The sequence below is a fragment of the Ovis canadensis genome, chromosome 21, assembly GCF_042477335.2.
Source record: "Ovis canadensis isolate MfBH-ARS-UI-01 breed Bighorn chromosome 21, ARS-UI_OviCan_v2, whole genome shotgun sequence".
In the NCBI taxonomy this organism is placed as follows: Eukaryota; Metazoa; Chordata; class Mammalia; order Artiodactyla; family Bovidae; genus Ovis; species Ovis canadensis.
In genome coordinates, this window is record NC_091265.1 from 67,242,807 (window position 1) to 67,266,997 (window position 24,191).

At 46.7% G+C, this 24,191-nt stretch overlaps 1 long non-coding RNA gene across 2 annotated transcripts; it reads right to left on the reverse strand.

Annotated features, from left to right (window-relative positions):
• Positions 1 to 273: 273 nt before the first annotated feature.
• On the reverse strand, positions 274 to 23,933 carry LOC138426891 (uncharacterized). Of its 2 annotated transcripts, none has more exons than XR_011251825.1 (6): positions 22,522 to 23,933; positions 15,365 to 15,580; positions 14,382 to 14,458; positions 5,003 to 5,233; positions 1,089 to 1,569; positions 274 to 869 (listed from the first exon to the last, which is right to left on the reverse strand). It is a non-coding gene; the product is annotated as an uncharacterized lncRNA (long non-coding RNA). The 2 variants fall into 2 exon arrangements; XR_011251826.1 differs by having other exon boundaries at positions 14,408 to 14,458; positions 22,522 to 22,929.
• Positions 23,934 to 24,191: the final 258 nt, after the last annotated feature.

Below are 24,191 nucleotides of genomic sequence, written 5' to 3' on the forward strand. Positions count from 1 at the left end.
TTTCCCAGCATCAGGGTCTTTTCCAATGAGTCAGCTCTTTGCATCAGGTGGCCAAAGGATTGGAGCTTCAGCTTCAGTATCAGTCCTTCCAATGAATATTCAGGACTGATTTCTTTTAGGATGGACTAGTTGGATCTCCTTGCAGTCCTAGGGACTCTTAAGAGTCTTCTCCAACACCACAGTTCAAAAGCATCAATTCTTAGGCGCTCAGCTTTCTTTATAATCCAACTCTCACATCCATACATGACTTTCTAAAGTGGTTAGAGCTTCAGATTTACTCAGTTGAATTTTATTTTTTACATAACTAAGATTTAGAATCCAGACAAAACAAAAGGTGAATAAATTTGACTACATAAACAGTTTTCAAAGTTGCATGACACTCAGTATACAAAGTACAAGTACTTGACAAGTTAGGAGCAAATATTCAGAACATACACTCAGAAAAAGTGCTTGTAACCCTGATATGCCCAGAAGTCTGAAAGGTGAGCAGGTTGACGGAGAGAATACACAAACAGACAGTTTATACCAAAACACCCTAAACATATGAAAAAACATCAAAATCACTCACTAATAGAGAAATGCAACTAATATAAGACCAAGGTCTCACCTCTTACCTCTCAAAGTGGCAAAAAATTAAAAACTATGATAGCTCAGTTGGTAGAGAATCCGCCTGCAATTTCGGAGACCCTGGTTCAGTTCCTGGATCGGGAAGATCTGCTGGAGAAGGGATAGGCTACCCACTCCAGTATTCTTGGGCTTCCCTTGTGGCTCAGCTGGTATACAGAGAGGACTCACTGAAGACTTGCTTGTAACCACAGCACGTTAGGAACAACCTAAATGTCCACACTTACAAGAGTGGCGGGCAGGCCCTGAAGAAAAAGGAGGACGGTCACTCTTAGTGGATGGTGTGACTTCCAGGCACGATGTTAAGAGAAGCAGCACAGAGAGTCACCTGTAGAAGCTCCCTTCTTTCCTTTTTTTATAGCACAACTCATATATTTCAAATGGACAAAAAAACTAGTATCAGTCACAGTATCTTAAGATGAACTGCCTTTGAATGGGAGCTTTCTTTTTGTTACAAATCTTACCAAGGAGGGTGCTTCTGGGTATTTAGGCCCACATTCTGTTTCAAGACTCTTTATTCAGTTTTCATCAGTTGTTCTTGGAGGCTCAGTTATCACCCTGTCCATCTTGTAGGGGTCCTGTCTTCGTCATCTTCTAGACCCCAGCTAACTGTGCCATTTCCTACTCCTTTCTGGCCTTCTTCGAGTTCTGCCAACAGTCAGAAGTTGCGAGGGACTCTTACTCCCGGGCCCCTGGTGGATCCCATCTTGCGTTGCTGCCGCTCAAAGCCTGGCCCCTTCTTCACCCCCAGTTCCTCTCTTTCAGAAGGAAGATGACATGCGTCTGCTCATTTGTGGAAAAGAGACACAGGGTAGAATAGGGAAAACTCGCCACATCTCGTGGAAAGAGGAACTTGACAGGAAGCCACAGGCTCCCGACAGAAAGGGCTGTGTGTGAAAGCGCGGAGACTGGACTTCCCTCTAGCTGTGTGACAGATATGTAAATCTGTGTGGGTAAAACGAGGAAAGGTCAGTTTTCATTCCAATCCCAAAGAATGGCAATGCCAAAAAATGCCCAAACTACCGCACAGTTTCACTCATCACACACGGTAGTAAAATAATGCTCAAAATTCTCCAAGCCAGGCTTCAACAGTACGGGAACTGAGAATTCCAGATGTTCAAGCTGGATTTAGAAAAGGCAGAGGTGGAGCTCGTAATCTGTGGGCTTTAATTATTTATTTATTTTCCCTCCCTCTTATGTTGCCCTCTGTGCTTCCAAGACTGCCACAGACTCGGCAGTGAGTGTTTCCTGATGTTTGGAAACTCTCTCTTTTTAAGACTCCCTTCCCGAGATGGAGCGCGTCCCTCTCTCTTTTGTCTCATTTTGTCTTTTATATTTTTTCCTACCTCCTTTCAAAGACAATGGGCTGCTTTTCTGGGCGCCTGATGTCCTCTGCCAGCATTCAGAAGTTGTTTTGTGGAATTTACTCAGCGTTTAAATGTTCTGAGATGACCCAGAGGGATGGTACAGGGAGGGAGGTGGGAGGGGGGTTCAGGATGGGGAACACGTGTATACCTGTGGCGGATTCATGTTGATGTATGGCAAAAGCAATATAATACTGTAAAGTAATTAACCTCCAATTAAAATAAATACATTTATATTTAAAATAAAATAAAATAACTCAAGGAAAAAAAAGAAAAGGCAGAGGAACCAGAGATCAAATTGCCAACATCCACTGGATCATAGAAAAAGCAAGACAGTTCCGGAAGGACATCTAGTTCTGCTTCACGGACCACGCTGAAGCCTCTGATGGGTGGATCACAACAAGCTGTGGAAAATTCTTAAAGACCACTTTTCCCGCCTCCTGAGAAATCTGTATGCAGGTCAAGAAGCAACAGTTAGAAACGGTCATGGAACAACGAACTGGTTCCAAATCAGGAAAGGAGTACATCAAGGCTGCATACTGTCACCCTGCTTATCCAACTGATATGCAGAGTGCATCATGTGAAGTGCCAGGCTGGATGAAGCAAAAGCCTGAATCAAGATTGCTGGGAGAAATATCAGTAACCTCAGATACGCAGATGACGCCACCCTAATGGCAGAAAGTGAAGAGGAGATAAAGAGCCTCTTGATGAAAGTGAAAGAGGAAAGAGAAAAGGCTGGCTTAAAGCTCAACATTCAGAAAACCAAGAGCATGGATCCAGTCCCATCACTTCATGGGAAATAGATGGGGAAACAATGGAAACAGTGAGAGACTTTATATTTTGGGCTCCAAAATCACTGCAGATGGTGACTACAGCCATGAAGTTAAAAGACACTTGCTCCTTGGAAGAAAAGCTATGACCAACCTAGACAGCATACTAAAAAGAGACATTACTTTGTCAACAAAGGTCCATCTAGTCAAAGTCACGGTTTTTCCAGTAGTCATGTATAGATATTGGACCATAAAGAAACTTGAGCACCAAAGAATTGATGCTTCTGAACTGTGGTGTTGGATAAGACTCTTCAAAGTCTCTTGGACAGCAGAGAGATCAAACCAGTCAATCCTAAAGGAAATCAGTCTTGAATATTAACTGGAAGGACTGATGCTGAAGCTGAAGGTCCAGTACTTTGGACACCTGATGGGAAGAACTGACGCACTGGAAAAGACCCTGATGCCAGGAAAGACTGAAGGCAGGAGGAGAAGGGGATGATAGAGGATGAGATGGTTGGATGGCATCTCTGACTCGATGGAACTGAGTTTGAGCAAGTTCCGGGAGATGGTGAAGGACGGGGAGGCCCCACGTGCTGCTGTCCCTGGGGTCACAGAGAGTCAGACAGGACTGAGCGACTGCACCGACTGGAGAAGTCAGCGACCTTGCTGTCAGAGAAAGAGATTAAGAGAAGGGAAGGGGAGGCAGTGTTGGGTAGGGGTCCTGCGGGTCTGCACGCTTGCGGTCTGTATTCTACACCCAGAAAGATACAGAACAGAGGACGTAGGATCCGTCACGACACGCATGGGTATTTCCCGTCTCTGCTGAGAGTCCAGGAGGCAAGGAGCCCGTGGTGCCCAGGCAGGTCTTGGTTTCCAAGACCATTGGTTCTCCAGTAAAGGAGCCAGGCTCCCTGGAGAAATGGCCCATTCCAGGCCTAGGCAGGGAGCCCCCACGATGGGCCTGGGGGCTCTGGTGGCGTCAGAACATAAGGAAGTACTCAAACACACACACTAAACCGGATAGCTGACTGTGGCTCAGATCATGAATCCTTATGGCAAAATTCAGACTGAAATTGAGGAAAGTAAGGAAACCACTAGACCATTCAGGTATGACCGAAATCAGACTCCTTATGATTCTACAGTGGAAGTGACAAATAGATTCAAGGGATTGGATCTGATAGGCAGAGTGCCTGAAGAACTGTGGATGGAGCTGTGTAACACTGTACAGGAGGCGGTGATCAAGACCATTCCCAAGAAAAAGAAATGCAAACAGGCAAAACGGTTGTCTGAGGAGGCCTTACAAATAGTTGAGAAAAGAAGAGAAGTGAAAGGCAAAGGAGAAAAGGAAAGATATAGCTATCTGAATGCAGAGTTCCAAAGAATAGCAAGGAGAGATAAGAAAGCCTTCCTCAGTGATCAATGCAAAGAAATAGAGGAAAACAATAGAATGGGAAAGACTAGAGATCTCCTCAAGAAAATGAGAGATACCAAGAGAACATTTCATGCAAAGATGGGCTCGATAAAGGGCAGAAATGGTATGAGCCTGATGCTCTGCAGTCCATGGGGTTGCAAAGAGTTGGACACGACTGAGCGACTGAACTGAACTGATGCCATGAAATTTTTGCACCCTGCTTTATGTCCCTGGATATGTTCCGGTATCTTCTGATTCATAGTCTATGGGAACTTGGATAGAATTTGTATCCTGCTGTTGTTTGAAATTATACGAATCTTAATTATGTTGAATTGGTTTATCGTGCTTTTTCAGGCCTATTATATCCTACCTTTCCGACTTCCCTGGTGGCTCAGATGGTAAAGCGCCTTGCTTACAGTGCGGAGACCTGGGCTCAGTCCCTGGGTTGGGAAGATCCTCTGGAGAAGGAAATGGCAACCCACTCCAGTACTCTTTCCTGGAAAATCCCATGGACAGAGGAGCCTGGTGGGCTACAGTCCACCGAGTCACAAAGAGTCAGACACCACTAAACGACTTCACTTTCACTTTTCACCTTTCTGTCTATTCATTCTATTGATTTTTGAGAGTCTGATATTGAAACTCCAACTGAAAATCTCAACTTATCTACTTAAAAAGTAATTTAATATACAGTGGAACTCTATGTATCTTTGTTTTGTATTTTCCAAGTCTCCTTGGAAAATAAAGGTGTCATTATACTTTCATAATTTAAAAAAGAAAGGAAATAAGTAAAGCCGCTGTTTTCTTTGTAGATAATTAGTATATTGGGATCTTACCTGGTTGTCCAGTGGTTAAGACTTGGAGTTTCCAGTACAGGCTGTGCAAGTTTGATCTCTGGTCAGGAAACTAAGTTCACACACGCTGTGTGGCAAAATAACTGTTTAAAATAGTAGTTCTCTGGGGAAATGAGCAACAGATGCTCACAGCAGCTGAAGGAGGGGCAGCAGGTGCAAATGCTTCTGGGTAGGGCACCAACAACATCCGATTCAGAGGCAACCTCAAGTTTCCTACGTGGGGATGGAGGAGCAGACAGAGAGAGAAACAAATCTTTACAAACCAACTCAGGAAACCTCCCACTCAAAATGAGCCTGCAGTCCAACATGCCTTAGTCCAAGAAAGAAACAGAATTGTACAACAAAGAACAAGATCAACAATCTCAATGAGCTGATGAATTCAATATAATAAAATGATGCAAAAAAAAAAAGATGCGAAAAAATTTTTTTTAAAATTAGTATATTGGGGAGATACTTCAAGACCATACAGAATTCCCTGGTGGCTCAACTGGTAAAGAGTCTGCCTGCAATTCGGGAGACTGGGTTCGATCCCTGGGTCGGGAAGATCTGCTGGAGAAGGAAATGGCAGCCCACTCCAGTATTCTTGCCTGGAGAATCCCATAGATGGAGGAGCCTGGTGGGCTACAGTTCTTGGGGTCACAAAGAGTTGGACACAACTGAGTAACTTAACTTTCACTTTCATGAAAATGTTTCTTCCCCAGTTTCACGCACAGATTTAGCACCCGTTAGTGGACCATGTGCAGAAGGCGATGGCGCCCCACTCCAGTGCTCTTGCCTGGAAAATCCCATGGATGGAGGAGCCTGGTGGGCTGCAGTCCGTGGGGTCGCTAAGAGTTGGACATGACTGAGCGACTTCCCTTTCACGTTTCACTTTCATGCATTGGAGAAGGAAATGGCAACCCATTCCAGTACTCTTGCCTGGAGAATCCCAGGGACGGGGGAGCCTGGTGGGCTGCCGTCTATGGGGTTGCACAGAGTCAGACATGACTGACGTGACTTAGCAGCAGCAGCAGCAGCAGCGGCGGACCATGTCTACGACTATTATTGTTGGATGTTGTGTGATTTGCTATTTACCTGTTTCCTTCTCCGCTTATTAATTGGAATTCTAATGTGAAAAGAGCTTCCCCTCATCCTCCATTAAAAAAAAATTGACTGATTTCCGGCCGTGCTGGGTCTTTGCTATTGCACACGGGCTTCCTCTAGCTGCAGCGAGTGGGGGCTCCTCTCCAGCTGTGGTGCGAGGCCTCCTCACTGAGGCGGCTCCTCTCGTCGAGCACAGGCTCCAGGTGTGTGCGCTCTAGCTCCGGTCCCCGGGCTCTAGAGCGCAGGCTTCACGGCTGTGGGGCACGGGCTTCGCTGCTCTGCGGCCTGTGGGATCTTCCCGGACCAGGGATCGAATGCTGCGGAGGTGGGTGGGGATCGTCCCCCGCATTGCAAGATGGATTCTTAACCACTGGACTACCAGGAAAGCCCCCTCAATTTATTTATTTAACCAATTGCTTGTTCACAGCAGCAAGGATGTGGGGATATTGTTTTGTTTTGGGCCGGCAATCTAGTAATTCTCGGCCTGTTGCTGATGTCGTCCCAGCTTTTATTACTACAGGGTCCTGAGGTCTGCCCACAGCCTTTATCTGCTTTCGGTTAGCCAGCTGTCTCTCAGTTGTGTCCAGCTCTTTTCGACCCCATGGACTGCAGCACGCCAGGCCTCCTTGTTATCAACAACTCATAGAGCTTGCTCAAACTCATGTCCATCGAGTCGGTGATGCCATCCAACCATCTCATCCTCTGTCGTCCCCTTCCCCTCCCGCCTTCAGTCTTTGCTGAGATCAGGGTCTTTCCCAGTGAGTCAGTTCTTCGCATCAGGTGGCCAAAGGATTGGACCTTCAGCTTCAGCATCAGTCCTTCCAGTGAATATTCAGGACTGACTTCCTTCAGGATGGGCTGGTTGGATCTCCTTGCAGTCCAGAGGACTCTCAAGAGTCTCCTCCAACACCACAGCTCAGAAGCATCCATTTTTTGATGCTCAGCTTTTTTCGTAGTCCAACTCTCACATCCATACGTGACAACTGGAAAAACCATAGACAGACCTTTGTTGACAAAGTAATATCTCTGCTTTTTAATATGCTGTCTAGCAAGTGTCTTTTAATTTTACGGCTGCAGTCACCATCTGCAGTGATTTTGGAGCCCAAGAAAATCAAATCTCTCACTGTCTCCATTGTTTCCCCATCCATTTGCCATGAAGTGATAGGATCAGATGCCAATTTTCTGAATAATGAGTTTTAAGCCAACTTTTTCGCCCTCCTCTTTTACTTTCATCAAGAGGCTCTTTAGTTCCTCTTCACTTTCTGCCATAAGGGTGGTGTCATCTGCATAACTGAGGTTATTGATATTTCTCCCGGCAATCATGATCCCAGCTTGTGCTTCATTCAGCCCAGCATTTCTCATGATGTACTCTGCATATAATTTAAATAAGCAGGGTGACAGTATATGGCCTTGACGTACTCATTTCCTGATTTGGAACCAGTTCACTGTTCCATGTCCAGTTCTAACTGTTGCTTCTTGACCTGCACACAGGTTACTCTGGAGGCAGGTAGAGTGGTCTGGTATTCGCATCTCTTTAAGAATTTTCCACAGTTTGTTGTGATATACACAGTCAAAGGCTTTGGCGTAATTAATAAAGCAGGAGTAGATGTTTTTCTGGAACTCTCTTGCTCTTTCTATGATCCAGTGGATGTTGGCAATTTGATCTCTGGTTCCTCTGCCTTTTCTAAATCCAGCCTGACATGTGGAAGTTCATATTTCACATACTGCTGAAGCCTGGCTTGGAGCTCCCATAAACTGTGCATCAGAAGACACTGGACCATATCTAGGGACATAAGACAAGGCGCAAAAATTTCACTGTGTGACGGTATTGGAATCACACAGAGTCTGTTCTCTCGCCACTGCGGAGTCATGTTAGAAGTCGACATCGAACTCTCTGCGAAACACACGCACGTTCCCAAGTGCAGTGCGGCACCTACCAAGAGAGACCCATGACTTAGCCGTTGAAGCCTCGATGAAATTAGAAGGCTGGAACCACAGAGGGTGATCGCAGAGAAGAAAGCATTTAAACGAGAAATTAATATCAATATAAGAAATTAACATCGAAGATGCTTGAAAAAACCCTCGTATTTGAAGATTACATGTCCACTTTTAAATGATGGGTGAAGCCGTAGCAAGGAAAATTGGGAGACATTCGTAACAGGATGAAAATGGACGAGAGCCTTTCAGCATTCGCTGCGCCAGTGTCACCAAACACACGTGGAGTCTTGAATGAAGCATGAAGACAGGCACCGGGCACCAGCGTGCGCGTCTGTGAGATCCGAGCAAGACCTGTGCTCCAGCTAACAGCGCAGCGGCGTGCGCTCGTGCCCTTCTCTTGCTTTTAAGCCACAGCGTTGTTTATATTCTCAGAACTGGACTACAAGTTTCAAGCCTCATTCACTATTTTTTTTTAAAATCACTAAAACAGCAAGCTTTCTAGACATTTAGCAGTAATACTAGATGCCAGAATAAATGGAACTATACTAAAGTTTTGAGTGAACATAAATTAGAAATCCAGCATTTTATTCGTACTTAGACAAATCAGCAGAATTAAAAATGTCATAAATTTTTAAGCTAGTCCAAAAGAGAAAAAAAGCATCTCCAGTCTTTCCCACCCTATTGCTTCCTTTGTTTCATTTCATTGATCACTGGGAAAGGCTCTCTTATCTCTCCTTGCTGCTCTTTGGCACTCTGCATTCAGAGGGCTCTGTCTTTCCCTTCTCCTCTGCCTTTCGCTTCTCTTCTCAGCGATCTGTAAGGCCTCTTCAGACAGCCATTCTGCCTGTTCGCATTCTTTTCTGCTTCACCCCAAGCTCCGTCTCTGAGACTCAGTTTGGCACTGCTGCACCGAGGCTGAATTTTTGGTATTAACTTTGGCGTCCAAGGCAGAGCTGACTTGGAGACAGTCCTGGGAGGTCCCCAGCTTGCTTGGGCCCTGAGGCTTTCTCCATGCCAGTCTCTTGTAAGAGAGTGGAGGGTTGGATAATTCCTTCAGAAGCCAAATCTCCTGGGACCCTTGACTGGAAAGGCTAAGCCCTAGCCATACTCCATCTGCCATCCTGGCAGTTGGAACTCTGAGGTGGGGGTGGGCAAAGGAAGAGGGCCCATCTTAGCATCTTCCAAGGCCATCGTTGCCTTGAGGACATTCCTCTCTTCCTCCTGCCCATGCTGGCCTGAACATCCTGCTCCAAGGAGTTATTTTGGAGAAGGAGAAAAGTAACATTTGGGACTCTGTGACATCTTGGCCAGCATTTGGCTAAGTCCCCTGGCGTGTACTCTGAGACCCTGTCAGCCTTGTCCTCTTGGGGGTGGCCTGTATCCCTCTTAGGGAATTTCTCACTCCAGGAAATCCCATTTGGAAGGCGTGCTTCTTGGACAGAGGTCACAGGCTGAGTGGAACTTGGAAGCCAGTTTGAGCCTGTTTGTATTTTGGTTCCTTTGGTTTGAGGCTTTCATTGCCAGAAGGATTTTGGTTTATTCTTGGTCTGCACATGAGTGTTCTTTCGAACAAACATGAAAAACGCTTGTTCAGTTCCATCTGATAGCCACCTGGGCAAAATCCTGGCAGACTTGTGGATCTATAGCTGTGAGCATGTGGCAGAAAAGGGCGGCAGCCTATTGTAACTTGGTTTGGCCAATGTACATTCTTAAAAGTGTGGAGAGGTGGCCTTTGTGTGGTTGCTTAAGTTATTATATCACTTTCAGCTGTAGTTATTTTGTCACAGGAACAGGAAAGCTAGGCGCTGTCTCCACTCCATGTGAGCTAGCCACGCTGGGCTCACTTCCCGCGGAAGCTGAGCTGCCCCGGGCTCCCTGGGAGCCACCTCCAAGTTAGTCCTTTTTCAAGGACTGAGTGAGTCTGTCTGGAAGCCACCATCTGGGAGTGAGAGTGGAATTTCCAGACCGTGCCTCTCTGAGTTTCTGTCTGGGCAACTGTAGCTCATCAGTTATTTGCGTGTGTGTGTGTGTGTGTGTGTGTGTGTGTGTTGTTGTGGGCTGAGTCTCTGGCTTGCGCAGGATGAGGAAAGTCTGCTTGCTCCTTGCGAGCCACTGTGAGCGCTCTGTCTGGAGCGGAGACGGACCTCTGGGCCGCACCTTGTCTGGGCTGTGGGCCGTGTTTGTGGTGTGTGTGTCAGCCCTTGTATTGACTGGTTGAGATGTCTGGTGACTAACAGGGCTCACGTGTGACGATACCAGAGTATCCCTCCTGGTTGCCTACTTTGCCTGTGCGGGAGCATTTGCTGGGACTTTTTCTTTTGGGGCAGCCTTGTTATGGGCGATGAGAGCTCTCTTCCATCTTGGAGCCCTCCCCTGCCAGGGTATTTTCACAAAACAGGGAGATCTTTAGTTATGTTCCCACAGATTGGTACTTGCATGTCAACTACAAACTGGCGCTTGCCAGGAGCATTGCTGGGCTTCCCTGGTGGTTCAGTGGTAAAGAATCTGCCTGCAATCCAGGAGACCAGGTTTGATCCCGGGGTTGGGAAGATCCCCTGGAGAAGGAAATGGCTACCCATCCAGTATTCTTGCCTGAAGAACCCCATGGACAGAGGAGCCTGGCGGGCTATAGTCCATGGGACTGCAAAGAGTTGGACATGGCTGAGTGGCTAACACTTTCAAGAGTGTTGCCAGTGACTGAACACCGGGGGCCTTGCCATCTGCCCCGCGGAGATCGAAACCTGTGCTGCTGCGGCTGCTGAACCTTCAACGCCACCTGAAGGAGTCAGGGTCGAGTGAGGCGATCTGTGCTCCATGGGACCCGATGGGACAGGTCTTTAGATGGTTGGATATTTTCAGGAACAGGGTTCATGATCCCAATCTTTGCATCTCCTTAATCTAGAAAAGCACTAAATCCCTTCCTGACGACATCAGATCCTCGTGACTAGCGGAGAACTCGTAAAGTAGACACCTGACTGGTGACTTTAATTCTGGTGGCCCTTATGGCTACTGTTGGGATGAGCACAAGAGGGATTCCACCTTGAGGGCCGTCGCCCACCTTGAGGCAGGGTGTGAACTGGGCCTGAACCCTGTCAGCCATGGCCGAGGAAAAAGCAGAAAACGCCCTCCTCACAGACGGCAGACAAAGCCTGGAAGTGAAGGCCAGGCTGTCTCAGGTGGATTGATGGCGGCGGCTGCACGTGCTGTGAGACCAATTGCTAACGGGCAGCAGCCATGCAGCCGAGGGTGTGCAGCCGAGTCCTCCGGAATCATCGAGGTCCTTGTTGGAAACCTTGTTGGACCTGCTGCGTGATGATAGGCTGTGCTCTGCTCTCCTGAGTGCCCGCTGAGGTGTGTTTTGTGCCTGATTCTGTAACACTATTACTGTGGGTGAGAATCTCTTAGAAGAAACGGAGTCGCCCTCATGGCCAACGAGAGAGCCTGACATGCAGTACTTGGGTACCATCTCAAAAATGACACAACGATCCCTGTTTGACTCCAAGGCAAACCATTCAGTATCACGGTAATCCAAGTCTATGCCCCAACCAGTAATGCCCAAGAAGCTGAAGGTGAACAGTTCTAAGATCACCTACAAGACCTTCTAGAACTAACACCCAAAAAAGACGTCCATTTCATCACAGGAGACTGGAACACAAAAGTAGGAAGTCAAGAGACACCTGGAGTAACAGGAACGTTTGGCCTTGATGTACAAAATGGAGCAGGGCAAAGCCTAACAAAGTTTTGCCAAGCGAATGCACTGGTCATAGCAAACACCCTCTTCCAACAACACAAGAGAAGCCTCTACACATGGGCATCACCAGATGGTCAAGACTGAAATCAGATTGATTATATTCTTTGCAGCTAAAGATGGAGAAGCTCTATACCGTCAGTAAAAACAAGATCAGGAGGTGACTGTGGCTCAGATCATGAACTCCTTATTGGAAAATTAAGACTTAAATGAAGAAAGTAGGGAAAACCACTAGACCATTCAGGTATGACCTAAATCAAATCCCTTATGATTATAGAGTGGAAGTGAGAAATAGATTCAAGGGATTAGATCTGATAGAGTGCCTGAAGAACTATGGATGGAGGTTCATGACACTGTATGGGAGATAGGAATCAAGACCATCCCCAAGAAAAAGAAATGCAAAAAGGCAAAACGGTTGTCTGAGGAGGCCTTACAAATAGCTGAGAAAAGAAGAGAAGTGAAAGGCAAAGGAGAAAAGGAAAAATATAGCCATCTGAATGCAGAGTTCCAAAGAATAGCAAGGAGAGATAAGAAAGCCTTCCTCAGTGATCAATGCAAAGAAATAGAGGAAACCAACAGAATGGGAAAGACTAGAGATCTCTTCAAGAAAATTAGAGACACCAAGGGACATTTCATGCAAAGATGGGCACAATAAAGGACAGAAATGATATGGACCCAACAGAAGCAGAAGATACTAAGAAGAGGTGGCAAGAACACACAGAACTGTACAAAAAAGATCTTCACGACCCCGATAATCACGATGGTGTGATCGCTAATCTAGAGCCAGACACCCTGGAATGTGAAGTCAAGGGGGCCTTAGGAAGCATCACTACAAACAAAGCTAGTGGAGGTGACGGAATTCCAGCTGAGCTGTTTCAAATCCTCAGAGATGATGCTGTGAAAGTGCTGCACTCAATATGCCAGCAAATTTGGAAAACTCAGCAGTGGCCACAGGACTGGAAAAGGTCAGTTTTCATTCCAATCCCAAAGAAAGGCAATGCCAAAGAATGCTCAAACTACCTCACAGTTGCACTCATCTCATACACTAGCAAAGTAATGCTCAAAACTCTCCAAGCCAGGCTTCAACAGTACATGAACCGAGAACTTCAGATGTTCAAGCTGGATTTAGAAAAGGCAGAGGAACCAGAGATCAAATTGCCAACATCCATTGGATCATAGAAAAAGCAAGTGAGCTCCAGAAAAACATTTACTTCTGCTTTATTGACTACGCCAAAGCCTTTTAGTGTGTGGTTCACACCAAACTGTGGAAAATTCTACAAGAGATGGGACTACCAGACCACCTGACCTGCCTCCTGAGAAACCTGTATGCAGGTCAAGAAGCAACAGTTAGAACAGGACATGGAACAACGAACTGGTTCCAAATTGGGAAAGAGTATGTCAAGGCTGCATATTGTCACCCTGCTTATTTAACTTATATGCAGAGTACATCGTGAAATGCTGGGCTGAATGAAGCACAAGCCGGAATCAAGATTGCCGGGAGAAATGTCAATAACCTGAGATATGCAGAGGACACCAGCCTCACAGCAGAAAGCGAAGAACTACAGAGCCTCCTGATGGAAGTGAAAGAGGAGAGCGAAAAATTCGGCCTAAAGCTCAACATTCAGAAAACGAAGATCATGGCATCTGGGCCCCTCACTTCATGGCAAATAGATGGGGAAACAGTGGAAACAGTGAGAGATTTGATTTTCTTGGGCTCCAAAATCACTGCAGATGGTGACTGCAGCCATGAAATTAAAAGACGCTTGCTCCTTGGGAGAAATGTTATGTTCAACCTAGACAGCATATTATAAAGCAGAGGCATTACTTTGCTGACAAAGGTCCATCTAGTCAAGGCTGTGGTTTTTCCAGTAGTCATGTATGGACATGAGAGTTGGACTATATAGAAAGCTGAGTGCTGAAGAACTGATGTTTTGAATTGTGGTGTTGGGAGAAGACTCCCGAGATTCCCTTGGACAGCAAGGAGATCAAACCAGACAATCCTACAGGAAGTCCTGAATATTAATGGAAGGACTGATGCTGAAGCTAAAACTCCAAAACTTTGGCCCCCTGATGTGAAGAACTGACTCATGGAAAAGGTCCTGATGCTGAAAAAGATTGAAGGCGGGAGATGAAGGTGATGACGGAGGATGAGATGGTTGGATGGCATCACCAACTCGATGGACATGAGTTTGAGCAAGCCCTGGGAATTTATGATGGACAGGGAAGCCTCGCGAACTGCAGTCCATGGGGTCACAAAGAGTCAAACATGACTGAGCAACTGAACTGAATCAATGTGCAGCAGCTAATAACCTCTGATATGTATACGTTAATGCTACACCATAAGTTAAAAACTGCTTAGGTAAAATTTGACAACTGCTACAACGAGTCTCCCAAGTTCTGCACTGGTTTGCAGGCTTATTCTTCTGAGTTCCTCAGGAAGTTGGGTCTATTTGTCTATTAAAGTTGCAGCTGTCTCTCCTCCTACTTCTAACTGGGTCTGTTGCATCAAAATGGCAAAGAGACAGATTTAATTTCACGACACTCAGATCCAGGGCTTGTGACTCAAATGTTTCTAATTTGGTGTTACTTCACCTGAAGACTGAGGCAGGACTACACACCATTTCAGCGGAAAGTAGCCAGGGCCGTCACAGCTCTGTTGCGCGAACAATCTGGAGAAAGATAAGACAGAAGTGGGCATTAAAAACCGGTACCCCAAACTGAGCTCCTCTGCCAAGTCTACGCCGAATGCCTCTGTCTGAAACAATCTCTTCCTTTCTTTCCCAGCGTCTGCCCTCCTCAAGACTGAAGCGCGTCAGGGACCAGCGGGGAGGGAAACCAAGTGGGACCCTTCGAGGCTCCGGGGCTCGAAAGGCTTTCTGTGTCCCCTGTTTCTTGCCTTTCCCCGAAGTCTAAAGGACAGGTTCAAACAGGTGCTAAGCAGGGAAGGGAGGCAGGGTGCAGAGACAGAGGGGAGCAGCCGAGAGAATGCAGCCTGGGCTTTGGCCTCAGGGCTCTGGTTTGGCCTCAAGGGATAGATATAACAGTCTGAGCTCCTTACAGGATTCAAATCCCCAACAAATGCAGATGTTAGCCTGACAAGCATCCTTCTCTCCAGAGAGGATCGCAGTTTGGTAACCCTGAGAACAAAAGACGCTCATCAGGGGACCACCTGAGGCCAGGTTAAAGGAGGCAGGCCCTGCACACACCCGGGCCCTGCGCACAGCCGCACCCTTGATCCTCTGCTACAAACCTCCTCCCCAAACGCCGCGGGGTCAGGACACGCAGTTGTGAGGGCACAGCCCTGCTGTGTCCCCCTTTGCCTGGTAAAGCAAAAAACTTTTTTTCTACTTCATCCGAAGCTCAGTCTGCGAGATTCCACCCAGCGCCAGTGCACAGAGGCCCAGTTTGCGGCGTGACTGTGACCGCCTCTCTTACCCTCAATCGTCAGGCAAAGTCAAGAGAACTAAAGGGACTGCCAAGATGAAAATGTCTGAATTTGCCCAAACTACTGGACTCCCCAGGCCTAAGGCCTTGCTGACGATTCAAAGGACCCAATTTGGGAATCGTAAACTCACTCCACAGCAGAGTCGTCAGCAGAGAGACAGCAGACTGATGTCTACAGGGGTCCGGCCTTCTGCTGACCCCTTGCCCCATGCCAGTGCGAGCAGCTACTGTGAGTCTCCAGTTCTTATGCTCAGGCTTGTCGTCAGCAGGCTGAAGAAGCCTTTCCAGCTCTAATCCAAAGGATCCTGCTGGTCAGTCTATAGCCTCATGACTGCGTCTTCTGGAAACTTCACCAAAGGAAGACAGCGTTCAGTGTCACAGGAAGGGACCTCACTGACCACCAACACAGCTGCAAAATTAGTTACGGAGCCTTGGGTACACATCTCACAGCTGAAAAAGGTCCCACTTGATACCTGGTCCTGTGCAGACACTGGGGACCTCCAGATCAAACAGATGAGCAGCAGTGGTGTCTGCTATGCAAGACGCTGGACCAAGGCTTCAGGCTCCAACTAAAATGCCAAACCCCTTCCCATTCTTCCCTTTACTCTCGCATTGAATCGGAGTCCCCCTTAAACTGAATTTCTCTGCAGAGTTTATGATGAGCCTCTCTGTCCAAAAATTGCTCCTTTTCCTGTCTCCCACCACCCCATTCCCCTCAGGGTCAAGGGGTATCAAAGAAAAGGGGGGACTGAAACCAGCAGGGGCCTGTGGGCCCTTCTGAGGACAAGCGGCCCTCTGCGCCCTCTTGTCTCTTGTTTGTTGAAGAAGGTTTTGGTCTCCCAGGCCCTCCCTGTGCTCCAAAGAGCAGGGACGGTAGTTACTGATTTGGGAAGCGAGGGGACGCAGAAACCGAGGGAGTCAGTCACAGGAGGGAGTAAGGCCAACAGAGCAGGAGGAACAGCGTCCTGGCTTCTCCCCAGGGCATATGTTGCGGGCCTTTCACGGACCAGAACCTGGCAGTCTGGAAGGACGCGGGGACCAGCGCTCTGAAGGAGCAATGGCGCTTTAATTGACACGGTGTGTGCATAGATACCGTCTTACAAAGGCGTTATTCTTAGCAAAGATAAAGATGAAATTCCAGACTTTCAAAACATAGGCGATCCATATTGAAGAGAGAGATTTGTAGATAATCACTTACTGTAAGTCCACAAGGAGGAAGAGGGTACTTATCACTGTACAGAAAAACTAACGAAGGAAGTGCCTGGATTCTTCAGCCCCCGGAGAGGCTTGCCTCCCCTCTTAATCCCTCAGTATTCAGCAATTAATAAGGAGCAGAGAACTCCTGACAGATCCGAAACATCACACAGGAAGCCTCCTGTTAAACGCTTCCTGACAATTCCCCCTATTTTATTATATTTGTAAAAAAAAGGTCTTGACCAAATGAGCTTGGTTAGTATTAACCAACATTATAGAAAGGCAACAGTAAACAGCAAATATAATTATCAAGACAGTCACCAAAGCTACAGCTCCAGACCCGATACTGTGGGTAATACTTTGAAACCATCTTCGTGCGTCTAGCCCAGGTAATTTGTTCAGCTAAAGTTTCCAAATTAGGGGAAGAGGGCAGGTTTTTTAGAAAAAAGGTTTAAAGATTATCTTTTGCAGTAATTGTACACTCAGAGAGGCATTATCACGTATATTTTGTGAATGGAATTTGATTTGTTCCCAGTTGTAGGCACTATGATCGATTCGAACAGGAGTAACACAAAACTGAGTAGCTTAAAGAAACAGAGGCGTTAAGACAAGTATGTAGTTTGCAATTAATATGAGTTACAGAATGTAAAAGTCTTACCAAATTGAAAATTCCCTATGGCCATAACAAAAGGAAGTGGGACACAGGCCTGTATAAGATATGGCTGATTATAGCAAAAGAAATAGTAACGAGGACCACGACTGGCCCCTATGAAATGTCGGGTCCAAGCCCCAAGTTCTTCTGTGCTCTGGTGCTCGCAGCACGTTTCCAAATGGCCCGTTGTTCAGGCCCGCTCTCTCTGTCAAGGACGACCCTAGGACGAGGTGGGGCTGATCCACCCTCAAGACACTCAAGAGGCCCTTTGTCAGAGTAATGTTCCATCGTAGTGTCAGTGACCTCCCGTGTCACACACAGTGCTGTCAATATCCTCTGAGCAGTCAGATCACCGCGTATCATGGGGTCCCCAATCAACAACTGTATGATTAGCCACAAACATTGATTTTCTTGATTTGGTTTGACATCTGTCCCAAGGAATGGGAGTATAAGTAAAGGTTTTGTAAGTAAACCCTTTGCGTAATGCTCTCTGTTCTTTCCCTAACTCGTTCCCTAAAGTCTCCGCGGTATAAACATGGTTTACAGACAAAGAAAGGGCAGTAAACAGTCCAAGCGATGTCTGAAAGTCTTCTTTCGGAGGCGGGATGAAAGCCCGTTTGTCGGCCGATGTTTCTGCCGATTTTGCTGGGCCCAGGCACAAGGGAAGGACTTCACAGCCTAAGGAAATGTTGACTAGTCTTCTTTGCTGCCCAGGGTGTGAGGGCTCTTTCCCGTACTAGGGAGAAAGCATATGTATGGAGTCGACAGTTGAAGTGATTGGTCCTCTCTGTCCATTCGACCCCTGTAATAGAGGGGGGTTGGGTATCAGTCCGAGCTCGAGCGGGGGAGGTACAGGCCGAAAGAGTGGGCGTTGCCCGGAGGATGTGTTCAGGACTCCGAGACAATCCCTGTTGAGAGACCACACTGTCAGCTCGATTAGTAAGGGTTTTTATTTGTCCCCAAGTGCGAAGACCCTAGCGGTGCTGCCGCCGAGGGCGGTGCTGCCTGGAGGTCTTGACGCCGCCGTGGCTGGTGCGGGAACGTCTTCCTCCTGGGGTCCTCGTTGTCCCGTCTCCATTCTGAAGGCCGGGGGCCCCCTTGGGTCAAATCTGCCTAAGAGGAAGCCATGTGAATTCGCTGGATCCATCTGGGGAAATACAAGCATACCCCTTTCCCTGTAAGATTAGTCTCCCAGATTGCCGTTGTTTCGTTAACCCGTCTCGGTACCCAAAGGGCAGAGGAAGAGAAGTGCCCTTCAGTTCCTCGAAATGCCTCTCTGCTCTCGTTAAGATATCTCCCTGTGGCACATTTAAAAAAAATTAAAGCAAATGAGGCTGTATTGACAGTAGGTATCGGGTCAGCAGTGCTCCTGTGTCTCCCCCTTTCCATTCTTTATCCGCAGCTTCAGTGTGTGGCGAGCCCGTCCGCCCGCCCCGGGCCCGGCCTGTGACACGCTGCACAGGAGAGGCTGGGAGCATCGCTTGAAGGGTCTAGAAATGCAGGCAGGGCATAACATGTTGTGTAGCTTCACCACGAAGAGGTGAGGCCCAGATGAAAGAGGAATTGGCGCCCCACTCCAGTGCTCTTGCCTGGAAAATCCCACGGACGGAGGAGCCTGGTGGGCTGCAGTCCATGCTAAGGGTCGGACACGACTGAGCGACTTCACTTTCACTTTTCACGTTCATGCGCTGGAGAAGGAAACAGCAACCCACTCCAGTGTTCTTGCCTGGAGAATCCCAGGGACGGGGGACCCTGGTGGGCTGCCGTCTGTGGGGTCACACAGAATTGGACACGACAAGCAATTCAGCAGCAGCAGCAGCAGGAGCAGGAAAGAAAATGGAGAAAGTTCAGGTCAGTGATTACAGCCACCTGTCGTTTTTCATGAGTTGTAAACTGTGAGGAATAACACCTTGTGTGATGGGTAGAGGTCCTGTGGGAGAACGAGGAGAGGGGAGTATAAACAATTCTAGACGTAAATCCAGTTTGATGTGAGTAAGAAATTGTTTTTGTAATTTATTTTGCACCAGTAGTTCTCCTGCCTCTTGAGAAAGTGGACGAGGGCTATTTAAATCAGGGTCTCCTTTTAAAGTATTAAATAGGCTATTCAGCTGATAATTAGCGATGCCTAGTTCAGTTCAGTCGCTCAGTCGTGTCCGACTCTTTGCGACCCCATGAATCGCAGCACGCCAGGCCTCCCTGTCCATCACCATCTCCCGGAGTTCACTCAGACTCGCTTCCATTGAGTCCGTGATGCCATCCAGCCGTCTCATCCTCTGTCATCCCCTTCTCCTCCTGCCCCCAATCCCTCCCAGCATCAGGGTCTTTTCCAATGAGTCAACTCTTCGCATGAGGTGGCCAAAGTATTGGAGTTTCAGCTTTAGCATCATTCCTTCCAAAGAAATCCCAGGACTGATCCCCTTCAGAATGGACTGGTTGGGTCTCCTTGCAGTCCAAGGGACTCTCAAGAGTCTTCTCCAACACCACAGTTCAAAAGCATCAATTCTTCGGCACTCAGCCTTCTTCACAGTCCAACTCTCACATCCATACGTGACCACTGGAAAAACCATAGCCTTGACTAGACGGATCTTAGTCGGCAAAGTAATGTCTCTGCTTTTGAATATACTATCTAGGTTGGTCATAACTTTTCATCCAAGGAGTAAGTGTCTTTTAATTTCATGGCTGCAGTCACCATCTGCAGTGATTCTGGAGCCCAAAAAAATAAAGTCTGACACTGTTTCCCCATCTATTTCCCATGAAGTGATGGGACTGGATGCCATGATCTTCGTTTTCTGAATGTTGAGCTTTAAGCCAACTTTTTCACTCTCCTCTTTCACTTTCATCAAGAGGCTTTTGAGTTCCTCTTCACTTTCTGCCATGAGGGTGGTGTCATCTGCATATCTGAGGTTATTGATATTTCTCCCTGCAATCTTGATTCCAGCTTGTGTTTCTTCCAGCCCAGTGTTTCTCATGATGTACTCTGCATATAAGTCAAATAAGCAGGGTGACAATATACAGCCTTGACGTACTCCTTTTCCTATTTGGAACCAGTCTGTTGTTCCATGTCCAGTTCTAACTGTTGCTTCCTGACCTGCATACAGATTTCTCAAGAGGCAGGTCAGGTGGTCTGGTATTCCCATCTCTCTCAGAATTTTCCACAGTTTATTGTGATCCACACAGTCAAAGGTTTTGGCATAGTCAATAAAGCAGAAATAGATGTTTTTCTGGAACTCTCTTGCTTTTTCCATGATCCAGCGGACGTTGGCAATTTGATCTCTGGTTCCTCTGCCTTTTCTAAAACCAACTTGAACATCAGGGAGTTCACGGTTCACGTATTGCTGAAGCCTGGCTTGGAGAATTTTGAGCATCACTTTACTAGCATGTGAGATGAGTGCAATTGTGCGGTAGTTTGAGCATTCTTTGGCATTGCCTTTCTTTGGGATTGGAATGAAAACTTACCTTTTCCAGTCCTGTGGAATATATTATACATTATATACTATATTTATTAACAGTGTTAAATATCTTTAGTTTTTCTGTAAGAAAATCTTTTTGTAAGAGGAAGTTAATGTTTAGTAATTAATGTTTTTAAATCTTATTTTATTTGGAAACGACCTAGCTATTTAATAAATATAAATTTAGTTTAGTACAACTCTAGAAATTTAAATTATCCCCAATCCTAACAGATTATTTTAGATTATAATAACATTATAATAATAGATTATTCTATTAAAATATAATTATTTTAATATAGTTTATCTAAAAGTTTTTATCTCATTTATATATTTTTATATATATATAAAGAGTTACCTTTTTGTTGACAAATTTAGTTTATCTTAAACCTAGGCATAATAAAAGTATTATATAATGTTGATGACTTAAGACATGTCTTAATTAGGTTAGCAATTATATTTAAATTATATTTATATTTAAATAAACATTATATATATTTAATATTTTTCAGTTCACGTGAATTTGAATTTAAATAGAGCTTATTAACTTCATATTATCTAAAAACAAAGCTGGTATATCGATGGCAGCGCTGCCAGATGTTGAGGGTTTCAGGTAAAAGATGGAATTTGCCCCCGGATTCTGCTGAAGGGGGCCTGGGGGTCCCCGCTTGGAGTTCCCTGGAATAGGCTTGCTTCCAGTGTCCATAGTTCTTTCAGTTTAGACGTGCAGTCTTTGGCCCAGTGCATTCCTCTACGGTATCGAGGGCAGATTTTTGGAGGTTTTTTATTTTTATATATTTTTTCTTTTTCTTTTTTTTTAATTAGCTTTCTTAGGGCTGTCCCTTTTTAAATGGCTCTTATTTCCGCCAGCAAAGCATCCTTTATTTCCCTTTCTTAAGGCAGCAGCTATTGTTTCGGCTGCCATATGCGTCTTTTGAGTTTCTAGTCCTAGATTGCGACAAGCCTTCAAGTAGTCGATAGTCCCTTTCTCACGGGCTGGAGCCACAGCTTTTAGGCATTCCTGATTAGCATTATCACAGGCAAGAGATTTCTCTAGTTGCCTTTTGGCTTCTTCTCCAAATACAGTGCGAGAAATAGCATTTTCTAATCTAGGTGAAAAATCCGCATACGTTTCGTTAGATCCCTGGGCTTTAAATAAGTGATGAGTAAGGCAGAAAGGTGATGGGGCTTTCCAGCCTCTTTACCCACGTCTTAGTACTTACTGGCCAACAGTAGGCCCTGGGGTCTCTCTGTCCGAGAATCTGCCTATGAGTACCAGGTCCCTGTTCTTGTTGCGTTCCTTTAATGGACCGGAACCTGGTGGTCTGGAGTCGACTGATATGAAAGTAAAGGAGAGAGAAAGAGGCTGATATTCTTTGGTTTACGCAGAAAGCCAATAAAGCCCCTGACATGGGACTTGCTCTGTTCACAGAGGCCTCAGGAACCCTCTTGATGGAGTGAAGACGCAGAGCGCCTTCTCGAGAGGGTCTTAGAAGCCCGGGCAGGAAAGTGAACTCAGAGGGCCTCTGCGCTCCAAGGGATCAGCCTGCAAAAGAGAGGGAGAGAGAGAGAGAAACACACGGGGACCAGAGCTCTGAAGGAGCAAAGGTGTTTTACTTAACATGGTGTGTGTATATATACTGTCTTACAAAGTCGTTATTCTTAGCAAAGATAAAGATTAAAACTCCAGACTTACAAAACATAGGCGATCCATATTGAAGAGAGAGATTTGTAGATAATCACTTACCGTAAGTTCACAAGGAGGAAGAGGGTACTCATCACTGTATAGGAAAACTAACGAAGGAAGTGCCTGGATTCTTCAGCCCCGGAGAGGCTTGCCTCCCCTCTTAATCCCTCAGTATTCAGGAATTAACAAGGAGCAGAGAACTCCTGACAGATCCGAAACAGCACACAGGAAGCCTCCTGTTAAATGTATCACGACAGGTGTACCCAACAATTTGCCAGAACTCTTTGTTCTGAGGGAATGGAGACCCACCTGCCTCTTGTTTGAGGATCTTGGCATCCGTCTCTGCTGCTGCTTTAGCCCCTGAGTCATGAGCCTCTGCTCAGCCTTATGTACACACGTTCGCCACTGCCGGCATTCTGCCCGCACCTTGGGGTGTATGTGGCAGCCCCCTTTCAAAGAAATCCACATGGCGATAAAGGAAATGTGAACGAGAGAAATAAACACCTGTTCACTTGATCTGAAGGAGCATCATGACCAGGTCAATGCCAGCTGGAGCCAACTGACAGAGAAAAGAGCCCGTGGGCGGCGGCCTCTTCCTCTTCCTGGCCTCGTCTCTGCAGGTGTCCCGCTTCCCTGTTCTGAGCGCAGTCTGCATTAAGACGGTCCTTAGGGTATTAGTCTGCTGTCTTCTCGGCTTGCCTGCTGCTGAACAAAGTCACTGTTCTTCCCTAACACCTTTCTCTCAACTCGCTGGCCTGTCCTGTGAGCTTGGATGAGGTAACAGTTACAGATGCCGTCCTCATCAGTATCTCCTGGGCTTTGGCCTCTCATACTACTGAATGTATCCCCCAAGATTCTGATTTGTCCACGATGCTGGAGACCCCTGGTCCTCCCTGAGGCCAATTTCTTTTCTATTCCAAACGTCACTGCAAACTACAAAAGACCCCTTGGCAATCTCTTACTGAATTCAGGCTCTTACTGTTACTGAGTCCAAGCTTGTATGCTCACCACCTGACAGGCCAATGCATCAGGAAACCAGATGTTGGGACACCCTATAGTAACTTTATTTGCGCAGATGAAGAAGACGTCAGACTCAAGTTCCAAAGAACCATCTTCCCTGAGTTAGAGTGCAGGTTTCTTCTGTACTGAAAGGGAGGGGGTTGCCGCAGCCTCCTTCCAGGCCTTGGAGGGGATGTGACGACTGTGTGTTCCTGGAGCTGCCCGTGTAGGTCTGGTCACGATGTTTCTGTAAACCTCCAGGAGAGGAGTATTATTCTCTGTTCTGCACCCTTTTCCCTCCTATTTGAATGAAACACTGTTATGCATATCTCAGGCTATAGGCAACATTCATTCATTTTTTAATTTTTCAATATTGGCTGCCGGGTCACACAGCTTGTGGGGTCTCAGGTCCCCAGCCAGGGACTGAACAACGAGGGCACGGGGCCCTAAACACTGGACCAGCAGGGAGCTCCCGAGGCCACGTTCTTTCGGCTTTGAGGAGCTGGGGTGCTGAGCCAGTGCCGCAAAGATTAGAGATAAGGCAATAGATCCGATACGGAGTCAGGTTTGTTCTTTGTTATCTTGCTGCTGCTGCTAAGTCGTGTCAGTCGTGTCCGACTCTGTGCGACCCCATAGACGGCAGCCCACCAGGCTCCCCGGTCCACGGGATATTCCAGGCAAGAGCACTAGAGTGGGGTGCCATTGCCTTCTCCGGGGAGAGGAAGTGGAGAGTGGAGGAAATCAGTATTTGAAAACACGCTGGGTGAGAATGTCCTAAAACTGTTGGAAGCCCAGCCCACAGATGTAAGCACCCGGAGAAGTCTCTTCCAGAACAAATACAAACAAGTCCACACCTCTACACACCAAGTGAATCTGTAGCGAATGAAAGGCGTAAACACAGTCATAGACACTCTGGAAGTGACCCAGATCTGGCAAGAAGTAACAGCTCCACCATAGCTGACGCCACAGAGACTGCAGAA